The 19238-nt window shown below is 43.9% G+C and overlaps 1 protein-coding gene across 3 annotated transcripts in view; it reads right to left on the bottom strand.

The window, feature by feature from the left end:
- Positions 1-19238, bottom strand: part of LOC131671621 (semaphorin-1A) — a 229907-nt gene that overhangs the window by 186936 nt on the left and 23733 nt on the right. Inside the window, exon 1 of one of the 3 annotated variants that reach the window (XM_058948196.1) lies at positions 16699-16802. The exons of the other annotated variants lie outside the window; for them this stretch is intronic. The gene's annotated coding sequence lies outside the window, so the exon portion shown is untranslated. Of the gene's footprint in view, positions 1-16698; positions 16803-19238 lie in introns of those variants that run through there. 3 annotated transcript variants of the gene reach the window in all.

The raw sequence follows: 19238 nt of genomic DNA on the forward strand, positions 1-19238 counted from the left end.
ATCATTCAATGTTTGATTAGGCACTGCTCTCAAACGACTAGTTGGAGCAACTCCTCCTGATTACTAACGTTGGCTACCGAATTAATTAACTTAGTTTGATTATTGATTTTTTTCATAGTTGTGTCTGTATATCCTAAAGTAAGGTGAAAACATAGTAAAAATACATGTTCTCGAATAATGTATTATATCTAGTCCTAACTTACTGAAGCGATTATTTAAAACAGCTTACTCAATAGTGCTTCATCATTAAACTTTTCTATCGAATCTATCGAATCATTACTGTCGACTATTGGAGATATTTCCTTGACTCTATATTTAGTTATATATAGCTTGGTTTTACAACTACGCATGCTTTCCTGTTCTTCTTTTTCTTACTTACAAACTTTCTTTAAGATACTTTTACTGAAATAATTGATACATTTTTATATTTTTTACACAAATATATAACATATTTATCAATATTATTTTTTTTCTTCTCTTTTTTTTTGTAAATATTTTTTCGCAGCAATATCACTATCTTCACTTTCCTCTAGTGAAGGTGAGTTGTCTGTACTATCGTTTCTAAAGTAATTCGTTTCATCGTCAGTTTTTGATTTGAGATTTTCATTGAACTCAGTTGTCAAAGCATACGAATCAGTTTTCAACCTTTTTGAACGATTTTCAGCTTTGTCATAACTGTCTATCAAAGAACAAACAGAATTTTAATAAATATTGTGCGCATGAATTAACAAAGCTATACTTCTATTAATAAATCAACTTATTGGCACCTCCTCTCAATGCGATATCCCATTTCTTCCAACGTTTGTTAGGCTCATGGTTAAATTTAACGTGCTCTTGCAATTTTGCGAAGACTTTTTTTTTATATAATGTGGACTAGGATAAAAGCTTAAAGTTTCTTGTCGTTTTGGTCAAAGTTAATCCAAGATCGTGAAAAAATATCCACATCGTATTGCCCTGTATTATTGAAGCAACCGACTAATTTACAAATATAATAGTTGCGTGAAGCAAATGTAGCGTTGACTGATCATTCATACCTATAAAAATGCATTACTTTTATCTCAATGTTTTAAACACTTTTATGACATTGTTTTTTTATCTATTACACATTCCGACATGACTGCTGTGGATTTAGAATGAATAGTCATTTCGCATAGATTTTCGGTCGCTGGAAATGAATCTGACCATAAAAAAGCTCGTTGACCTCAAGTTTTTGAGATATTCTAACCTAAAAGATAAAAAAACACGCTTTTTACGCATATTTGAGGTTGTATAGCGTCTTTGGATCATTTATTGACAAAATCTAGTAGATGTGTCTCAAAGTATATACCTTCCCCTTCAAAATGAATTTTGAATCATCAAGATATCTTTATTTTTCAGCGAGATTTTGCTTAGATTGCAATCCAAATTAACTACATTATCTGAAATATGTAGCATATTATGGATATTCATTATAAGTGATTCTTTACCGTAAAAAAATCGCTATCCTTTGAAAAATTTCGTTAAATACAATTTAGCTAAAATAACTTTTGTTTTGAAATCTTCACTGCATTACATTTCTAAATGCCACGTGATAAAGTAAAAAATGTTTGTAAAGGTCAATTTTCAATAAATTTTGCAGTACTAGTAACCTACAATATAGTAAAAAATATCTCAGTTTAGTAGCTTCTACTATTTTTAGCCTTTTTGGCTTATGTTGAAATTCTATAGGAACATAGCTTTTTAATAAGAATAATCTAACTTTAACATACTACCATTACGTGCAAATGCATAAAGTCCAAAACGCAGTCATGTACCATATCAATTTTTGGCATGATTTTCAATAAAGGGCTGATTTCTGCGTGATGATCAGAATCCATCTGTCTAAATGCATTGTCGGTTCTTAGAGTTATCTCAAAATCCGCATAAATCGTTCGCCTCTCCTTTCGTATGTTTTCAACGTTACACCGTTCACATGTAAAATATCCTCCGTGACCTTTCATACACCTTAAAAAAGAGCAAGCTGGAGTGTCACAGACTAAACATTTTATATTAATTTCAAAAAATTTTTCCTTGTATTTAAGTCCTGATTTCATTAATTTATTCATATCTGTAACAAATTCATCAAAAAACTAATCAGTAGTATGGGGTTTGCCTTCGGATTCTAAAACACTAAGAACGAAGAGCTGGTAAGATTCAAAATCATCACAAATTTTTACTAAAATATGCCAAAATTAAGTGTTACTCAAGTTGAATACCATCGACATTAAATTATAAATACATTTTATTATCTTCATGTAATTCTGGATTTTTATTACATTTAGCAAAATGCCTTCTAATCCAAAATAGACCTACAACATATCACTATTTTCCATTGACTTTATTTTATAATAAAAATTTAAATTGGGAAATGAACGAAGGCAATAACCTTTCGTGTAATATTACCAAAAATTGATCTAACGCTATACATAGTCTATATTACGCTCTACAGCTCATTCTTTAGACTGTTGCACTTTGTTAAGTTTTTTTTGTTCTGATATATAGGTTTCGGTGGTTATTGAAAATTCTTCGAATTTTGGTATATCAGTAAGAATTACTTGTGGCTTCGACTGTGATATTTTTTCATTTTCTTTCTATATATTATTCCGTGTTGTATCAGATGTCTCGAAAACGGTGTCTAAATTTGTATTTTCAGTCGGATACACACAATCAAGTATAACTTTTTCAGCATGCTGTTCATCTGTGTATTAATTTCAAACTTTTATTTGTTAAATATTATTATAGATAAAGTATTTTATTCACTGTCAACACTAACAGTTATATGATGCTTGTTCCCAAGAAATGTGGACGTTAACTTCATTATTTATTAACCTGTATTGTCGTTTACGTTCTTTGTTTTTTTATTTTGCTTTGTCAATGTTAGATTTTTTGATATTTTGCATTTCAAAGTTTTAGATAACACAAAAGCCAAAGTTAATCGAAGATCGTGAAAAAATATAGTATATTTACTATATATGTCATGTATATTTACGTTAAAAATAAAAATAGCGTTTACTAGAAACCAAAATAATACTTAACCTTATAAAGCATTTACACCTTTTTCGATGAATATTTGAAGAACGGAAGAAGGGATCGTTAACCGGATTCGAACATGAAAGTCGTTTCATTATATACCTTAAATTTATAGTTTACAAACAATCGGAATAACATAGGGGATTCCCATCTGGAAACCTAATTTAACATCGCCATTATAATTGCATTTTCGTAGCTAGGGAACAATCAGATATACCAAGTTAGATTTTGATAGGAATAACGTATTTTACATAACCTTAACTATTATTTTACGATTTGCATGTGCGACTCAAGTGCGATTCACCTAACATTTTTGAAATAAAGGAAGTCGTGTCTGAATCGGGCCTACAGCTGGAAAACAAGTAGGGAGATTTCTACATGGAATAAGCCAGCAAAATGCAATTTTAACAAAGAAACCTATCAAATAGCAGTACCCACAGGTCATTCGCAAAAAAAATGTAAAGAGTAGAGTGGCTGAAAAAAAATAGTTATTCCAACGCACGAGTTGCAGCAGCACCAGCAGCAGCAGCGAAAGCATATGAATTTCGATACTCGACGAAAAATATACATATATTTCGCCAGGCATAGGTATACGCGCAAATCGAGCGCATGCGATGAAAGGCGAGCAGAGTACAGCTGAAAGCTCGAGAGAGAGAGAGAGAGGCATATCGGAAGCCGATCCTCTCCACTCCGCGCGCACGCGCGCGTGTGTGCGTATGTATATGCGCGCACAGAGTGTGACGAGGAGAGCGAGCGAGCAGAGAAGAAAAATAAGGTTCCACGGCACTCTTGGCGCTGATAAAAACCACATCGACTCGCTGGTAAAGGGGATCGCTACTGTGCGCCACCTACATGCACGGGCTCTCCGTGCGAGCTCTCATCCCGACTTGCTCTATATCAATGGCGCGCGTATGCGCCCTCTCTTTCTCTCGACGAGCGTATTCTCTCATTTACTCTCGGCGTGCGCCATTCGATTCGTAGGAAATGGCAGAGACGACGATCGCCGATATCGGTTCCTGTACGAAGCTTTTGCTTCTATAATTATTAACGGGGTTCTGTCCACAAGAACGAACCAGTTTTGTGTCTGAACGGCTAATTCATCAATGCTCTAACGTCACTTTTCTCATTGCAGCGCGATTGTTAATCTACGGATCGACGGATGTCTGTTCTCATCTTTTCGAGACTTTCACATCTCCATCTAAAGTGTGAGTAGGAAATGGCGCAAGAGAATATTCGGTAGAGGAGATTACCAGTCCTGCCAATATAATTTCTAGTCTCGCAGGAAACGAAAATTAACGTGGCTCACTCAGCAACTTGCCGAGCGGTTATTTCATGTAACGACCTGCGAGCAAAATCGAAATCGCCAAGATATACACGACTTGCGCACAAAAGCGCGACGTTTTCCAATACATCGCACGGTATGCTTCCTTTCACACTGACAGAAAGTGAGAGAGAGAGAGAGATCATAGCCCTTCTGTCGTCACAAAGCACTGGTTCAATCCGTGACCAACCCTTTCAAAAACGTCAGCTGCACATTTGCCGCACTCATCCTCTCGAGCTCTGCAAGCTCGTCTTTGAGGTTCTCGGTGTTTTTTTTCGGCTTAATCGTGTATGAGCGCGGGGGATGGCGGCGTATCGAGGTCTTCGCTAATGAATCGAGTAAGTGTCTACGTGTGCGCGCGGCATTGACGAAGGCAGAGAAGGCGCTTTCGTTGTATATCGCGATCGGTGCGCTCCGCTGTGCCGGATTTCGCTTGGGCGATGTGGGTCAGTTACTGGCACTGCCACTGCGCGTAATTGACTAAAGCAAACTAAAGCTGCTGGCTGCCTTTTGGCTGACGTTCGACTTTGTCCCGAATCTTTCCTTTTTTTCAATTCGGTTCCAATCCGCGCCACCACAATGCCATTCGGATTAAAACTCCGCGCGCACGACACACAAGCAGCATCAATCCACTCTATATCATACGTGTGTGTATATCTATACGCTGCAAAGTAGATCTAATTGACGTATGTGATATCGATTTATCATATGGCCAGATCGCGGTGTGGATTTCTGATAATTAAATTACTTTGACTTTGGCGATTCACTGAAAGCTGCTGCTTTTTTTATTCATTGACATCGATTTGATAATATGTAGAGCTTTTTTATGTGTACGCGGCATAAGTTCGTTGGTTGATCAATATTTCACGAGTCGACGTTTGATATCCGTTTGGAAATAGTGTTGTTATATCTGAATGGGGACATTCGAATGGCATATGCATCGGAAACTAATAAATTTACGCATTGATTCTGGATTTATATAGTTTTATACAGCTTGACAAATAACGTCCACGCGCGACAAACAAACGTCAGAAGCACTGTATTATCTTCATCGTATAATACAAAAAAAATTTATCGATATGGTATATTAATCTTGTGTCTATTAGACAATAGAATAAATTCTACTATCTATAATTTAGTTATTTATTATCTTATATTTAGTTATTATATTATTTATTATCTATAATATAGTTGGCAATAATGACAGTTCGACGCCTGCTGAAGTGTATTTATAAACACCAGGAAAAGGAGATGCAATTGGCCTAGACTATTTTTATCATAAACTTTAGGAATATCTCGGAGATTACTGTAATCAAGTAAAAATCAGAATTAGATATGGCTTTTACAATCGTGATTGTGGATTCGCGTACAGAAGTAGAAGAGAGCGTGATTACGTGGCTACCGGCAGGGCGTGAAAAAAGAGCTCTCTCGATGAGAATACCGTCATGGAGCGAATAGCTATAGCTATACGAAAAGCCAGCCCGCGTGACAATTCGCACGAGCGGATCCCCCTCCCCCTGCCCCATGGCGAATCGCTTTTAGCCGCTCTTTTATGTTTTAGAGCCGAAAGGCAGCTTTTAGAGATTCGCACAGTACGGATGATACTGCCGTTGTCGACGCTCGCACAATTAGCGTTAAAAGCGAGTTACGATGACGCGTCGCGTCTGCACTTCTCCGCGCGTGTCCGACTGAGGAAACGATTGTGCTTCTTCTCTTTTCGGGATTGATCGAGGAAACCAATGCAATTTTTTCCATTCTCTCTCCCGCTCTCTTTGCCCTTCGTCGAGCAACCACGCTGGGTCGCGATCGAACGGAAGAGCAATCGCGGGATTGCGGTGAGGTCGCACTATCGGCACGCGCTCCAAACTCCAACTTTACTGGCATATATGCTTTTCTTCGCGGATCGTGTTGCGTGACGCTCGTCTACCGTTGAAGAGGGAAGAAGCCTGATTATCAAGCGAATATCGAGCAACCAGTCAGGTTGATTTCGATATTTGTTTGTGGAAATGAACAAAAAAACGGAGAATGGGCTTCGTGGCGGAAACAACATTTGCCCCTCGGATAATATATTTCATCACGTCGATGGATAGTTTATATTCAGGAGAGGGGCTCGCTGCTGCTATTGATTTTCAGTCAATCACGAGTGCCTCGGCGCAAAACTTTATTCTCTTACCTCGGCAGCGTCGGCCCATATAGTGCATTAGGCAGCGAGCAATCATGCCATTTGATCATTTTTAGCTAGCTCTTTCTCACTGTTTGCCTCTTTTCATCAATCAAGTGTGTTTTCTCAGCCCGGCTTTTTATACCATTTGGCTCCGCATCTGCGTTTGCATTTCTCGTCGAACCTCGCAAAAGCGTTTGATTCGCTTTCTACGCGCAAACGCGCGTTCGATTTCGGGCAAAGAAATACATAAGCGCATGCCGATTCTGTCGGCTCAGGTCCTCATTTTTCACGGTTACGAATCATTTTTAGACAAAATCAGTCGAATGCAGTTCCATTAGCCAGTAATGCACAGTTGGATCGAGCAACCGCTTTGATTAATTGCACTCCAGTAGAGATTAATTGTTATTAGATAGAAGGTAGATTAGTTATAAATTGCATTAAGTAGAACATTTTCCTGACGTCTGTTTCGTGATTGTTCATTTCTAAAATTCAAGGTTCATTGATTTTGAGAAGGGCAATTAATTTTGAAGCCATTTTCAACGGCGCAACGCGATCGAAGGTCCAATGTTCAGAAAGAAAAAGAAAGCATACGTAAGCAGAATGAAATTTAAGAAAAAATCTTTTTTTTTAAATTTGGTGGAAAGCTGCATGAGAACGGAGAAAGCGAATATCAAGGCGGAAGAAGAAAGGTAATCAAGGCAGGATCGGGCGCGGGCTGGGTGAGAAATTTTTGCTCGCGGATATAAGTCCGAGGCAGGGGAGTATCCGAAAACGGCGAGAAATGCGACGCCTGCGGGGATACAAGATATCGCGAGGCAGCGAGAACGCGCATTTTGCAAGGATGGGCGGAGAGGGGGGGGGGGGGCAGCAATCCGCATCGATCAACACGCGCATTCTGCGGAACTTTTCGTCCGCGTGGTGAGAGCGTAGATGGAGCATTCCAGCGGCTTCGAGCTGGTAACTATCAAAACGCCATCGTACGCGCACGAAATTCCCTCGTAAGTCCGACTCTCACTCTCTCGCTCTCCCCATATCCGGTGCTCGCTGCAGAATTCGAAGCAGCCGAGGCGGCGGCGAGGCCGGAAATCGAACAAGGACGCGATCCGTAAATGAAGATTAGAGATTAAGGGAAGCCTCGCTTCGAACTTGGCTGAGCTCGAGAGAGGGCGAGAAGGCGCGCGCATACAGTCGGATTATGTCCATCGGACGCTCGGCTTGCTCTCCGTATGTGGAGAAGTGCCCCTCCCGGGGGGAGGGGGGAGGGGGGGGGGGGGTCGACGTCGCTCGCCGCGCGTACTTGCGTCGGGGCAAAGTGCGGGGCCTCGAGCTCGAGGGCAAGCGCGGCAAAGTGAGCGCGGCGCCGCGCCTCTTGCCCGTCACACCTCCTGCTCCGCGCTCCTCCGTTCTCTTTCGGAAGCGTCGGCTTCGCTCTCGATTGTCCGTCGATCGCAGCGATCGGCTATGTGGGATTATGCTCCGGCCCTCGGCACTTGACTCCTCGCTTGCTGCGCTGTGTCACGCGGACTCGATTTGCTTCGGTCGGTCGAATGGCGCGCTCTCGCCTAAGCCAACAGCTGCAGCGGGCAATCCGTGAGCTGACAATAAGCGCCCGGGTGGATCGATCTCTTTTCGAGTTTCATTTTGCAGATGTGACGCTTACCGAGTGCGTCTCTGTCCAGTGACGCTTGCCAATGCCTTCCGGCCATGTGTATTAGTACTGTACGCGGGGTTAGGTGCAGACGACATGCTTGCTCTACCGAAAAAAAAGACCGTGGGAAGGCGTTATCACCGGTATAGCTATAAACAACATATTATACAGAAATGATTCGCTCGGATGACGCCGAAATCGCTCCATTTGTCAAATATATTACTGGCAAATTGACGTTTCGTTTCTCAGGCACACGCACACAACCGAGTAAACCGGTGGTGTTACATATAGCTCTGCCTCGTGGGCTTTGCAGTGACGAGAGAGCGTACCCCACAGACGCGACGGCAAAATGGAGCGCGTAATCGCGCGTGCGATTGGCGAGAGGCGTAGCGCGAAGGAAGAGATCGGAACCTGTATAGACGTGACGCCTGTGTAGATTGACACGACGAAGGCCCGCTAAAAATTGGCGCTGCCCGCGCGCCCATGCAGATAGGTTAGGTGCGCACGGCCATCGTTCACGCCGGGGAATTCCCTTGCGCTCGAATCTGACCCAAATAGACGAGCATCTATCTCAATAAGCGCGCGGCGCTGCGTTATTCGGATCGATGGTGGTCGCGCGGTGACGGCGCGACGAGCGAGGGGGGGAGCCGGGGGCAATAAACGTCGCCATACAAAGTCGCCGGCACGTCCGATGTAGGCCAGGCTCGATCCGTTCGCCTGGCAGCGGCAGCACCTCAAGGAGGGAGCGCGTGACGCCGCCGTCGCAAATCCCTCGAGCAGCCGCGGCGCTACCGCGGCGCGGCGGTTGAAAGGGGCCCCGAACAGACAGGCGCAATGCCAGCCGCGGCAGTAATTAGCAGCGACGTTATGTACACCTGTCTCGCGGCAGGCGACTCGCCCACCGCAGCATCTCGCTGCACTATGAGACTCGCGCGCTCCTCGTCCGCCTCCCCCGATACGCACGCGCGTCTCTGCCGCGCTCCCCAGCGCGCTCTCGTCTAATTAATCGACTCGCCTGTCAAACGCTCTTCGCTCGAGATTTATCGTCCGCGTCTTATTTGATCGACTCTCGCGTCTCCGCCGCTACGGGGCTTATCACTGACGTCCCACCCGCGAACTTCAAGCGAAGTTGCATTCGAGGCAGCCTCTTCTCCAGTTGTCGGCGTTGCATCCTCGAATATGAGGCTTCGTTTTCCAATTCGCGCCAATTATTTCGCTCCACTTTACATGCCGTTTGCCCAAAATGCGGCTTGCAATTTAAGCCGCAGCGCCGACGTATATTATATGATGATTGCGAAACTATCGCAACAGAGTTTGCTGTACATACTCGGACATGGGGACTAAAGTACTTCAAAACTAATTACACAGACTATGAAGTAAATACGAATTCCGACAAGTTGAGGAAATCATGTGTTAAAACGTATTTGGAACACATCAAAATTACGTTACGTCGTTCAAAGTTATAATCGTTTCGCACGCAAACACGCAGACCTGCGCGCGCGTTTCTACAACTTGGGTATCGTTTGAGTCGCACTCGCCAATCTCCCCCAGCCTGCGAGCGCGAACCCACTGATTGACGCGCTTACGGAAATGTAACGCTGCCTGCGAACGCCTGCTCGGTCAGTTCATTTTCACACCGCTCGAGGGGAGCTCCGAGATTGATATCATTTCTCGGTGGTGGACTCCGACGGCCGGAGCGTAAACTCATCGACGATCGTGAATCACGAGCTCGCGGACGAGGCCACGGCGCATCTGCAAGCTCGCGAAGGGACGGTGTGTCCATTACGCTCGGCCGGCGAACGGCGCAGCTGCGTCGTCGTGACGCGACCGGAGAAATGGCCGAGCGAAAAGTAGAGCGGCGGCCGTCGGCTACAGGACAATCGGCGGGTCGGCCAGCGGACGAACGGGCAAAGATGCTCGCGCTACCGTCGTCGCCCGATTTACAACCTCGAACGCCGCGTCTGCGCAGGCAGCATTAAACGCGAAGATAAGCCGCACGCGTTTACTCGCATTTTCGCGTTTATTACTGCGACTCCTCTGTTCGCGCGCACTTTCCCGGTGACTTGTACACTAGCTAAAATGTCGCCGAGTGTAGAGTGAATTTTAACGCTCCCGTTCTTCTACGGCAGACGCGTGACGCATTACGGATTTAGTGCTGGCTCTGTCGCTTTTGCTGCTTTTCGATCGAAGCCTTCGTCACGACTTTCCTTTTCCCTTTCTAAATCACGCGTAATCAGCCGCGCTCCTTTGCGCTCGGGTACGCGCAATTTTCACGCTCCGGGCCCGTACGCGTAGAGAAAGGAAGAACAGGCAAACAAACGGAAAGTCGAAATCTGAATAAAGCGAGGAAAAGGGAAATGCGTTTGTGCGAATTGGCCAAAAAGACGCAGGAAAGAGAAAAAAAAATGCGCAGCACCGAGGTATGTTGGCAACAGAAGGAAAATATAACTGGTGCGGTTGCATCTTATATATACATAATATTCGCTTGAGATTATGCAGGGAGGAAGAGGTAGTACACGTATGCGGTACAAAGCTTTGAGAGATATAGAGGCGCATATTGAGAAATGGGTTAAGGAAGCTCTCTTCGAGGCTGCGCATAAATCAGCCGAGGGACACAAAGAAACGACTTTGCGCGCGCAGCGTAATTCGATTCGGCGTGTTTTCGCGGCCCGATTTTTCCCTCTGAACCCGTTAGCTAGCTGAGGGGGGCGTGGAAGAAACAGAGAGAAAGAGAGAGAGAGAGATCTGAAGCTCGATAGCAACCCAAGGGCTTGAGGCACGATGCTACTGCTGCTGGCTTTACAAGCAGCAGCCAACTCTCGCGACCATTTGTCGGCTGTTAGATGCTCAAAGGCTCTCGTGATTTCCCTTATACGGACTTGCAACTGCGCTAGATACCTCTGCGCTTTCTTCTGCTTCTTTTGTCGCCTTCTACACGTTGTTTGTCCGCTATTTTCGCGCGTTTGCGCGGGCTCAATGCTACTTCACATCGATCCAACGAATATATTAGTTCAATTGTTCAGCACGCGAAAGCTTGCGATTATAATGTGTACTTACTCAATTAAACGCACAGTTAAACAGACATTTTCCATTAATTGACTGTCAATAAGAAGCGACAAATACTACATTGTTCATGCAATCAATTAGCAATATTCATTATTCAATATCATTATTCAATATTCAGGTCAAATATTGATTACGTGCAAGAGTGTCGGTATTTTCTTACCTCCGTAAAACAGAAGTGTGTCACGGCAGAAGCTATCTTTTGCGCTATCGGGCACGTATTCTAGCCAAGAATTAAAGCGCGCCGACTGGATCTTTGTATTACGATGGAATTTTTTTTTTTCCCTCGGCGTCAGACTGCCTTAATGTAACCGTATTCCGGCACGACATCGACACAATTTCGTTGGGACGATAAACGCTGAGAGCACAATCGCGCGCGCGCGGAAAACCCCCGAGATGTACGCCCTTTCCCCCGGTAAAAGGACAGTTTTCTTTTTTTCAATACTCGTCACTCGTAGGCGAATGCGTCTCCCGTCACATTTTCACGGAATCCGAATTCGAAATGTCACTTTACCTGCCAGAACCCTGCGAAAATATCTTTACGTCACCTCCGATTTTCTCGCATCTCATTTCTCTCTTTCACTGATATTTTAGAAATTTTCTATTCGACATCGCGAGTACGTACACTTGTCCCCTACATCTTGATCATTGTAAATGTTGCGTGTATCGAAATAACCAATCATCAAAGCAGATCGATCACATCTAAATAGAGGTTAATTTGTCCGATGCGATAGATCACAGCGTACAAGTTATTAAGTTGAAAATTATAATTTTCGATACAATGGATAACGCCACAGGATGCGAATTTAATTATGAAATCCGTGACGTGCATTACGTCGAATATTTGATTAAACCTTCAAAAAAGAAACACAAAATCGCAACCTGTTATTTCAATGAAAATAAAAGCACAGCTCTCGTATAAACGTTTTTATGCCGCGCATAACATCGAATTGGCAGACATGTGCACGTTTATTTTATGCGATATAAAAAATTTATCAAGATTCAGCGAAAAAAAACATGGGGGAGGGGGGGTTTCAACGTGCAACGCATTGCGTGCTGTAGGTACTATTAATCTAAAGTCAACTTGTTCGTGTATAAAAGCTTTTTGTTCGCATTAAAAATTCAACGAGCATCTTAGACTTGTCCGATTTGACAATTATCAAAGTAAATGCTAGTTAGCCCACTGTAAATAATTGTGCGCGAAGGCACGCAGCCATCTGAACGAGAGAAGCGCGGCAGACAGATACGAAGAAGGAATGAAAAAGACCAGGATGGCGTGTGTCGGGGCGTCTTAAGTGCCAGACCAAAATAGATGCCAAGACATTTGGTTCCCGAACGACTGACGGAATTATACGTGCTGTAAAGGGGCAAGATGCGCTCTGGAGGAGAGTACCGCGGGCGCGATATATGGCAGGCATTGTCGACTTTTTTTTTATCATCGCCTCGCGAACAAGCGAAATTGCCCATTTAACTTTGCGTCTCTGCGACACACCCGATTTTTACACACGCAACGTTTGTACACTTAACGAAAGGTATACTCGGTCTGACGTCGGAATGCAGAGCACTATTTTTGAGATGAAGACCATCGCCAAGAGAGCAAACAAAGAAACAGCAGCAGCAGCAGCAGCAGCAGCGGATTGAAAATTGGTCAGACATCGAAAGCGAATTGTTGCAGAATTTGTTTGTAGAGGCGCAGCAAGAGCTAAAGCTGTTTGAAAGTCTTAGAAAAGTGTAGTTAGCGTTCGCGGCAAACAGCGCAGAGAGGTGAAATAAAACACCACGGTCATTAAGCATTACAACTGTTGAGCTCAAACTCAATTCCCAGACTCAAAGTAATTCGCAGGATTTTCGGCTTGCAACACTCGCGCGCGCACAGTGGGTCTCCAGCGAAATCGCAACTTAATTATACGGGCCGCGAGAACAAGTCCAAAAGCTCGCGCGCGCCGCGGGTAAAAACTACCAAGACAGAGAGAAAGAGGAGGAGGGAAAAAAGAGCAGCGGGCACTGACGGCGGGCCCGAGAAAACCGCTCTCATTCAACGAGCGCCAACAGCAGCGTAAACAGCGGCGCGTAAAATTACCCGAAAAACACACGCCAGCGGCAGGGCCGAGGCGCTTGAGTTTTCTTCTCCTGCCTAGGATCTCCATTTCCTTGCGACCCGCGCGGCCAGCTGAATAAAAGAACGGAACAAAGGCAGAGGGTGAAATCCCCGTCCGTCGCGGCGCGCTCGGGAAAATCAAACGCGCGCAAATTCGTTGGACTCTCCTCGGAGAGAGCGAGCCGCCGTTTTGATGAGTTCGCGTGACGCCGACGACCTCGTCTTTTTTCCCTCGCTCCGATAAAAAAGCCAAAGCGGTCCCTTTACCTTCGTTTGCCAAGCAATTCGGCTTAGAGACGAGCGCGCGCCAGTTTCTAGAGCTGACGTCCGACCTGCAGCCAGCGTTTTCCCTTTCATGACGGACGAACGAACAATTGCTTCTTACGGTTACCTTACCAACGCGCGCGCCCAACAAAAACAATTCCATTTCTATGACTCGACGTATAGCTTGATCCGTTCGCTTGATTCCCGTCACGCCGCACTCCCCACACATACGCCGACGTATCACTGTCTCTACTTTGCGCGGTGCTTACTAACAAAAATTTGCTAGAGAGAGAGAGAGAGAGTGAGAGAGAGAGAGAGAGAGAGAACAGTGACAAGCCTCATAAGAAGCTACTCTGCTACAGAGAAGATATAATTAAATTTAAATAAAACTAATTTTAATATTTTCTACGCTGTTTTCGTGCTCTTTATCGTTGCGAAGAGACGGCAACTCCTCCAAACGAGACTAAAAAACGACAAGCATGACTCACACAACGATAAAATATAATATAAAAAGAAAAGTGCAAGTATGAGAAAGACGACAGAGGCATAGCGGGTAAGCGGAGGGATAGCGAGTATATAACATCGGTTCGCAAGATCTCCAGCGAGCATAATCCGTTCATCAGGGAGGTAAAGCCTTGAGCGTATACGATCAAAGCTCGCAAGCGCGCTATGACGGCGGCGCCAGAGCCCTCGAGCAAAATCGAAGAGAGCCGCTACCGTAGTCACGCGGCGGCCAAAGGCATCTCTCTCTTTCTCTCTCTCTCTCTCTCTCTCTCTCTGCTTCTGGCGGCCACTCCATTAAAATTCATGAGCTCTCTCGCTTTTCACCGCGCGGAATCCGTCGAAAAAGGCTCTCTGCACTCGTGCCGCGCCAGCCGAGCAATAGCTCATCCGTCAACGCGTCAGTTTGTCAGCGGCTAGCGCGCACAACCTCCGATACTCGCGCCACAGCTAACCATGTGACCCGCTCATATTTTCGGCTCGTCAAGCGCCCAGCCAAGCCGCTTCATTAGCGCTATCGCCGCTCGCACGCTGTTGCGGAGTCAGCGTCTTTGATGTCGCCAGTGGTCGACGTTCCCACCGTACCATTGATCCTTGGCGTGTTCAATGCCGATTTTATCCAAAACGGATATTTTTGGGATGAATGTGAACGTATATACGCTTCGTCAATTTCTTAATTTTTGGTGTATCTTGATGTGTATTCGCAGGATATCGCTTTGATTGATTACGACGTGTTGCCTATTTCATCAAGTATCCTGGTTTTTTCCATTTTATCGATGAGTAACCGTCAATTCATTTAAAGCAAATTACTTTTAATCATCCCGCGAAATGACGTAGTATCTATTGTAGTAGTAGGCCAACATTTGTAAATGATAATAATTAACAAGATAATTAACGTTACTATAATGTATCCTACCTAAATTTTAATAAATAATAATTCGAACAATTGAATTTTATACAATAGTATATTACTGTACATGTGACCGAAGTAGCCCATTATTGAAACATCACATAAATTATCAAAAAAAGACAGAACTATGCATTGAAAAATTTACTCAGATGGCCATTGTGAAGGCATTGTGTTCGGGGCCAATATCACGCCGTGCAACGATGGGAAATTTGAGTCGCAAGTATCATACAACATTTTATAGTACTGCCAATTTAAAATCCGCGACTCAAGATAGATCAATTGTACACCGTGAGGTTAGAGCTCTAAGCACGATGCAAATAAGTCACGGATAGACGTTACTTGAGTTATGATTTAAGTTAAGCAGTGCTATAATACCTGTTTCAATAATACATGGTATCCGTCAACCATATTATTAAATTAAATCAAAACAAACTGATTGGTCAACGAAATATTTCATAAGTTGTGCGGCAAAAAAAGTGCGTATCCCGATAAATTAGACGCGGTCGCCTCTCCGGTAATTTCTGCAGAGTTACAATTATTCGCGGAAGTCAAAACTTTTCACGTCAAAGTGCACGAGTCGGCCGTGTAATCACTCGCGGCTTCACTCTGACGCAGCATAATTATCGCCAGCTTCCGGTTGCGGATGAAGGTTTTTGCGAGTCGCAACTGACTTCGGCCGATCGATTCTCGTCCGATCGAGGGAAGCCATTTCCGCGCGATTTGCGCGCCCAGCGTGGAAGCAAGCGAATAATTGACAAGGAAAGAGCTCAAAAATGAAGCGACGCCGTGCGAGCAGCGCGTTTTAATTCGCACCCGGCACAAGGCTAGGAACGAGGCCGCACTCAAGAGACGATGATAATCCGCAAGCTCGCAGACTGATTAGACGGAGAAAGAGAGAGAGAGAGGCATTCGGCGCTATCTACAAAAAAAAAAAAAAAAATAAGGCACTTGGCGTTCGATCGCTTCCGCGGGGCGCTTTGTGGCGCGCATCTCGCGCGGAGACGGCTCGCTTCGTTCGCGCGCGCGGCTAGGCTTTCACTGCTCACGCATGCTCGCGCCGATCGATAGCTTCCGCCTATCCGCTATGGATTTACGTGCTACGCGCGCCCCGCGACCAGTCAGACGGCACTGTCCTGTCTCCGGCTTTGCCTCGCTCTCCTCTGTCTGTCTCTCTCGCCCTCTGAATTATTCCTCGCGAATATCGCACATTTTTTACAACCCTCTCCTTACTGATTTATTTATGCGACAGTTTCTATGTTTTTCTTCTCTCCCTTTCTTGCTTGGCGTCTACTCTCTCTTCCCTCTGCCTCGAGTCATGCCAAACTTCTGCCAGGCTGCTTATCTTACTTTTTGCTCACGAGTGTCTTTGCTTTCGATAGATCCATTTATATTCTTCGTGATATTCGTTATAGGAAGCTTCGTTAAAAATATATCTGTCGAGGCAGAGCATTACTTGCTCGATTGTTCCCCTAACTTAAGCATGTGTATTTTAACTTGACGCGTTGTGCGTGCAAGCTTTCCAAACAATGCCTTCACAATGGCCATCTTATTAGATTTTTCGACGGGTAGTTCTCTACTTTCTTAATAAATTATGTGACGTTTACGTATTTATTCTAAGAATGGATTTTAATGAGAACGCAGATTTCGAGGATTTATAGTTTGATGTTGCAACAATACTTACGTTCTCACATTTAACAAGTTGAATGAATGGTGTAGGAGTGCCCGTAATCAAAGAACGCAATTTTCACTGATTGTTGCCAAAGTCAAGCATGCTCGATGAATTTCATTTCATTCGTAAGAATGAAATTCTGGCTAAAGCCTAGACAGCAGGAGAAAAGATGACGCGCTACGTTCGCTCACGATAACAATATCGAACTATCGTCAAAAACTGCTCGTGTGACATCATACCGAACCCATCCAAACATCGTAGGCGCGCAAAAAAAACAGCTTTTCCGTGACAGGCGCGCAATGAAGATCCGACGAAAGATCACTCACCTGGAACAAAAAGCATATAAGCGAGATTGGAAAATCAATGTCGAAAATACAAATTGAAAGTATTTATCATTGAAAGTACAGGGAAGTACAAGTACAAAAGAAAATGATTCATTTTCATCAGGCACGAGTGATTTCCCAAACGACTTCCTCTCTCGATCCACTTGCTTGCTCGGTGCTATCGCCGCGCCGATAAATCAGGTTTCCCGATACACACTCGCACACATTCACGCGCGCGCGCAATCGAACTATCAACGAATAAGTTTCGTGCTCGGCCGCATCAAAGAGAGAACGTATCCCCGACTTTTTTCCTCTCACGCGGCTCTACATCTCGATTTCAGAATCACTCGGCCTACACGCGGGATTTACAAACAGCCGACGCAAGCTCGCCGCCAGATTTCTATATCTTCGGCTATTAGTCATCTGCAAGCACTTCAACTTCCTCGCTCTCTCCAGATAGGATGGCCCAATGATTTACGCTCGAATAATTTTCCTGTATATTTTCGATTTATGGCTTTATTGACTTTCCACAGCTTATCGCACAAGTGACACGAACAAAATATCTGATAAAACGAAGTATCTATCCAGGATGACCCTCTCTCGGAGCAATGACGCTACCGTGAGACCATCGTCATTGATCCTTAACAAACGATATAGACCAAAAAGTTCTTGTGGAAAGCTCTCGGTAAGATTTGTCGCTTTCGAATTACAAATCAATCCCTCGTCTTGCTTTGTCAATTATTCTGTAAAACAGATTTGCTTTACTACACAAGTCAAAATTACATGAATATGTTGCTGTGATTGAGTGTCAGTAAGGCACGTATATGGCATAATTCGCGGAAAAGCAGGAAGCCATAAGTTCATTCTTTTTTCATCAAATTTAGCTTGGATAATCGGCTTAGGCAAAAAAACCTCATATGAACAAATTAATTCAGTAAGGTCAAAGCTCTCTGTCTCTCTCTCTCGCTCTCTTTCGTTAAAAAAAGGAAAACTTTTGACTTTGCAAAAATTGAATTAAAATCCTGCAAATGAACTTTTTCCCCTAGCCACAAAAATAAAAATTAAAAACTGTCAAATAAAACTAAATCCAGCTTGGAGTCAAGTACGCTATATATTTTTTTGGAAAATAAAAAGAAGAGCTGCATCGCCGAATGGCTTACACATGTTTGTACAAGGCGGAGAGAAATTCCCTGCTCTCAATGTCAAAGCGAGCGAGGGAGCAGACTGCATTTACGCACTGCGCCTATATGCACACGTACACGGAGTATGCGCACGGTGAGGGAGGGGGGGGGGGGGAAGAGAGATCTAAAACCGTCGAGGAAAAGGGCGTATATACCTATGACTCATTGGCATGCTAAGTGAAAGAGAGAACCCACCGCGGACGATGCTGTGGGTAGCACAACTCCTCCTCGTACTTTATTGTACGCTCGGCGAGCTGTTTGTTCTTTCTTGGACAATCTAAAGGAATGATAGACGTCGTTTGTTCCGACATTTACATTGCATCAATCGACGATCACTTTGTCCTTCAATTTCTCGGATAACGCATTGCAGTGAAATTTATTTTCCGACAGATAATCTGGGAAATTGAATTCGCTGTGTATTGGTAAGGTTTCTCTATGAAACATTCTTTTATCCACCTTAAATAAACGTTATTGTTAAATAAGAATATCATTTCTGGATGGTCTACACTTAACCAGTTTTTCCGTATTATACAGTTCCAAGTTATACCGTTAAAATGTACTTTTTACATTTACCCTGTTTGAGCTTTCGGTTCGCGGTCCGAAAATAGGGTAAGTGTAAAATATATCTTTGAGAGATCTCCTCGATAAAGGGAAGTTCAAGAGAAGCTGAATCATCGATTTTTGCAAGACAGCAGCTTACAGAAGTGTGCCAGTTCAAAAACTTTTTTAATGTGCGCTTCTCCGCAAGTTTTGCAACATACAAACATGTAAATATTTTTCAGCCAGTTAACAAAACATTTCTTACACACTGTACATGTCGACGACAAGCTCAAGAAGAACAACAATCGCAGTAAGTCATGAAATAAGAACTTTAAGCATTCCTATTGTCCTATTATTAAAAACGTCGATCGCATAGCAGAAAGCACTTGATATAGTCTACTCTTATACAGAGAATCTGCATACAAATGATTCGGTGTATATCATGTCAAAGTATTGTCCAACGATAATGGAGACAGAAAGAAGAGCAATATCGAATAGCTCGCGTATA

This window comes from Phymastichus coffea, unplaced genomic scaffold (genome assembly GCF_024137745.1).
Source record: "Phymastichus coffea isolate CEN01 unplaced genomic scaffold, Cenicafe_Pcof_1.1 PCOF00130, whole genome shotgun sequence".
Lineage (NCBI taxonomy): Eukaryota > Metazoa > Arthropoda > Insecta > Hymenoptera > Eulophidae > Phymastichus > Phymastichus coffea.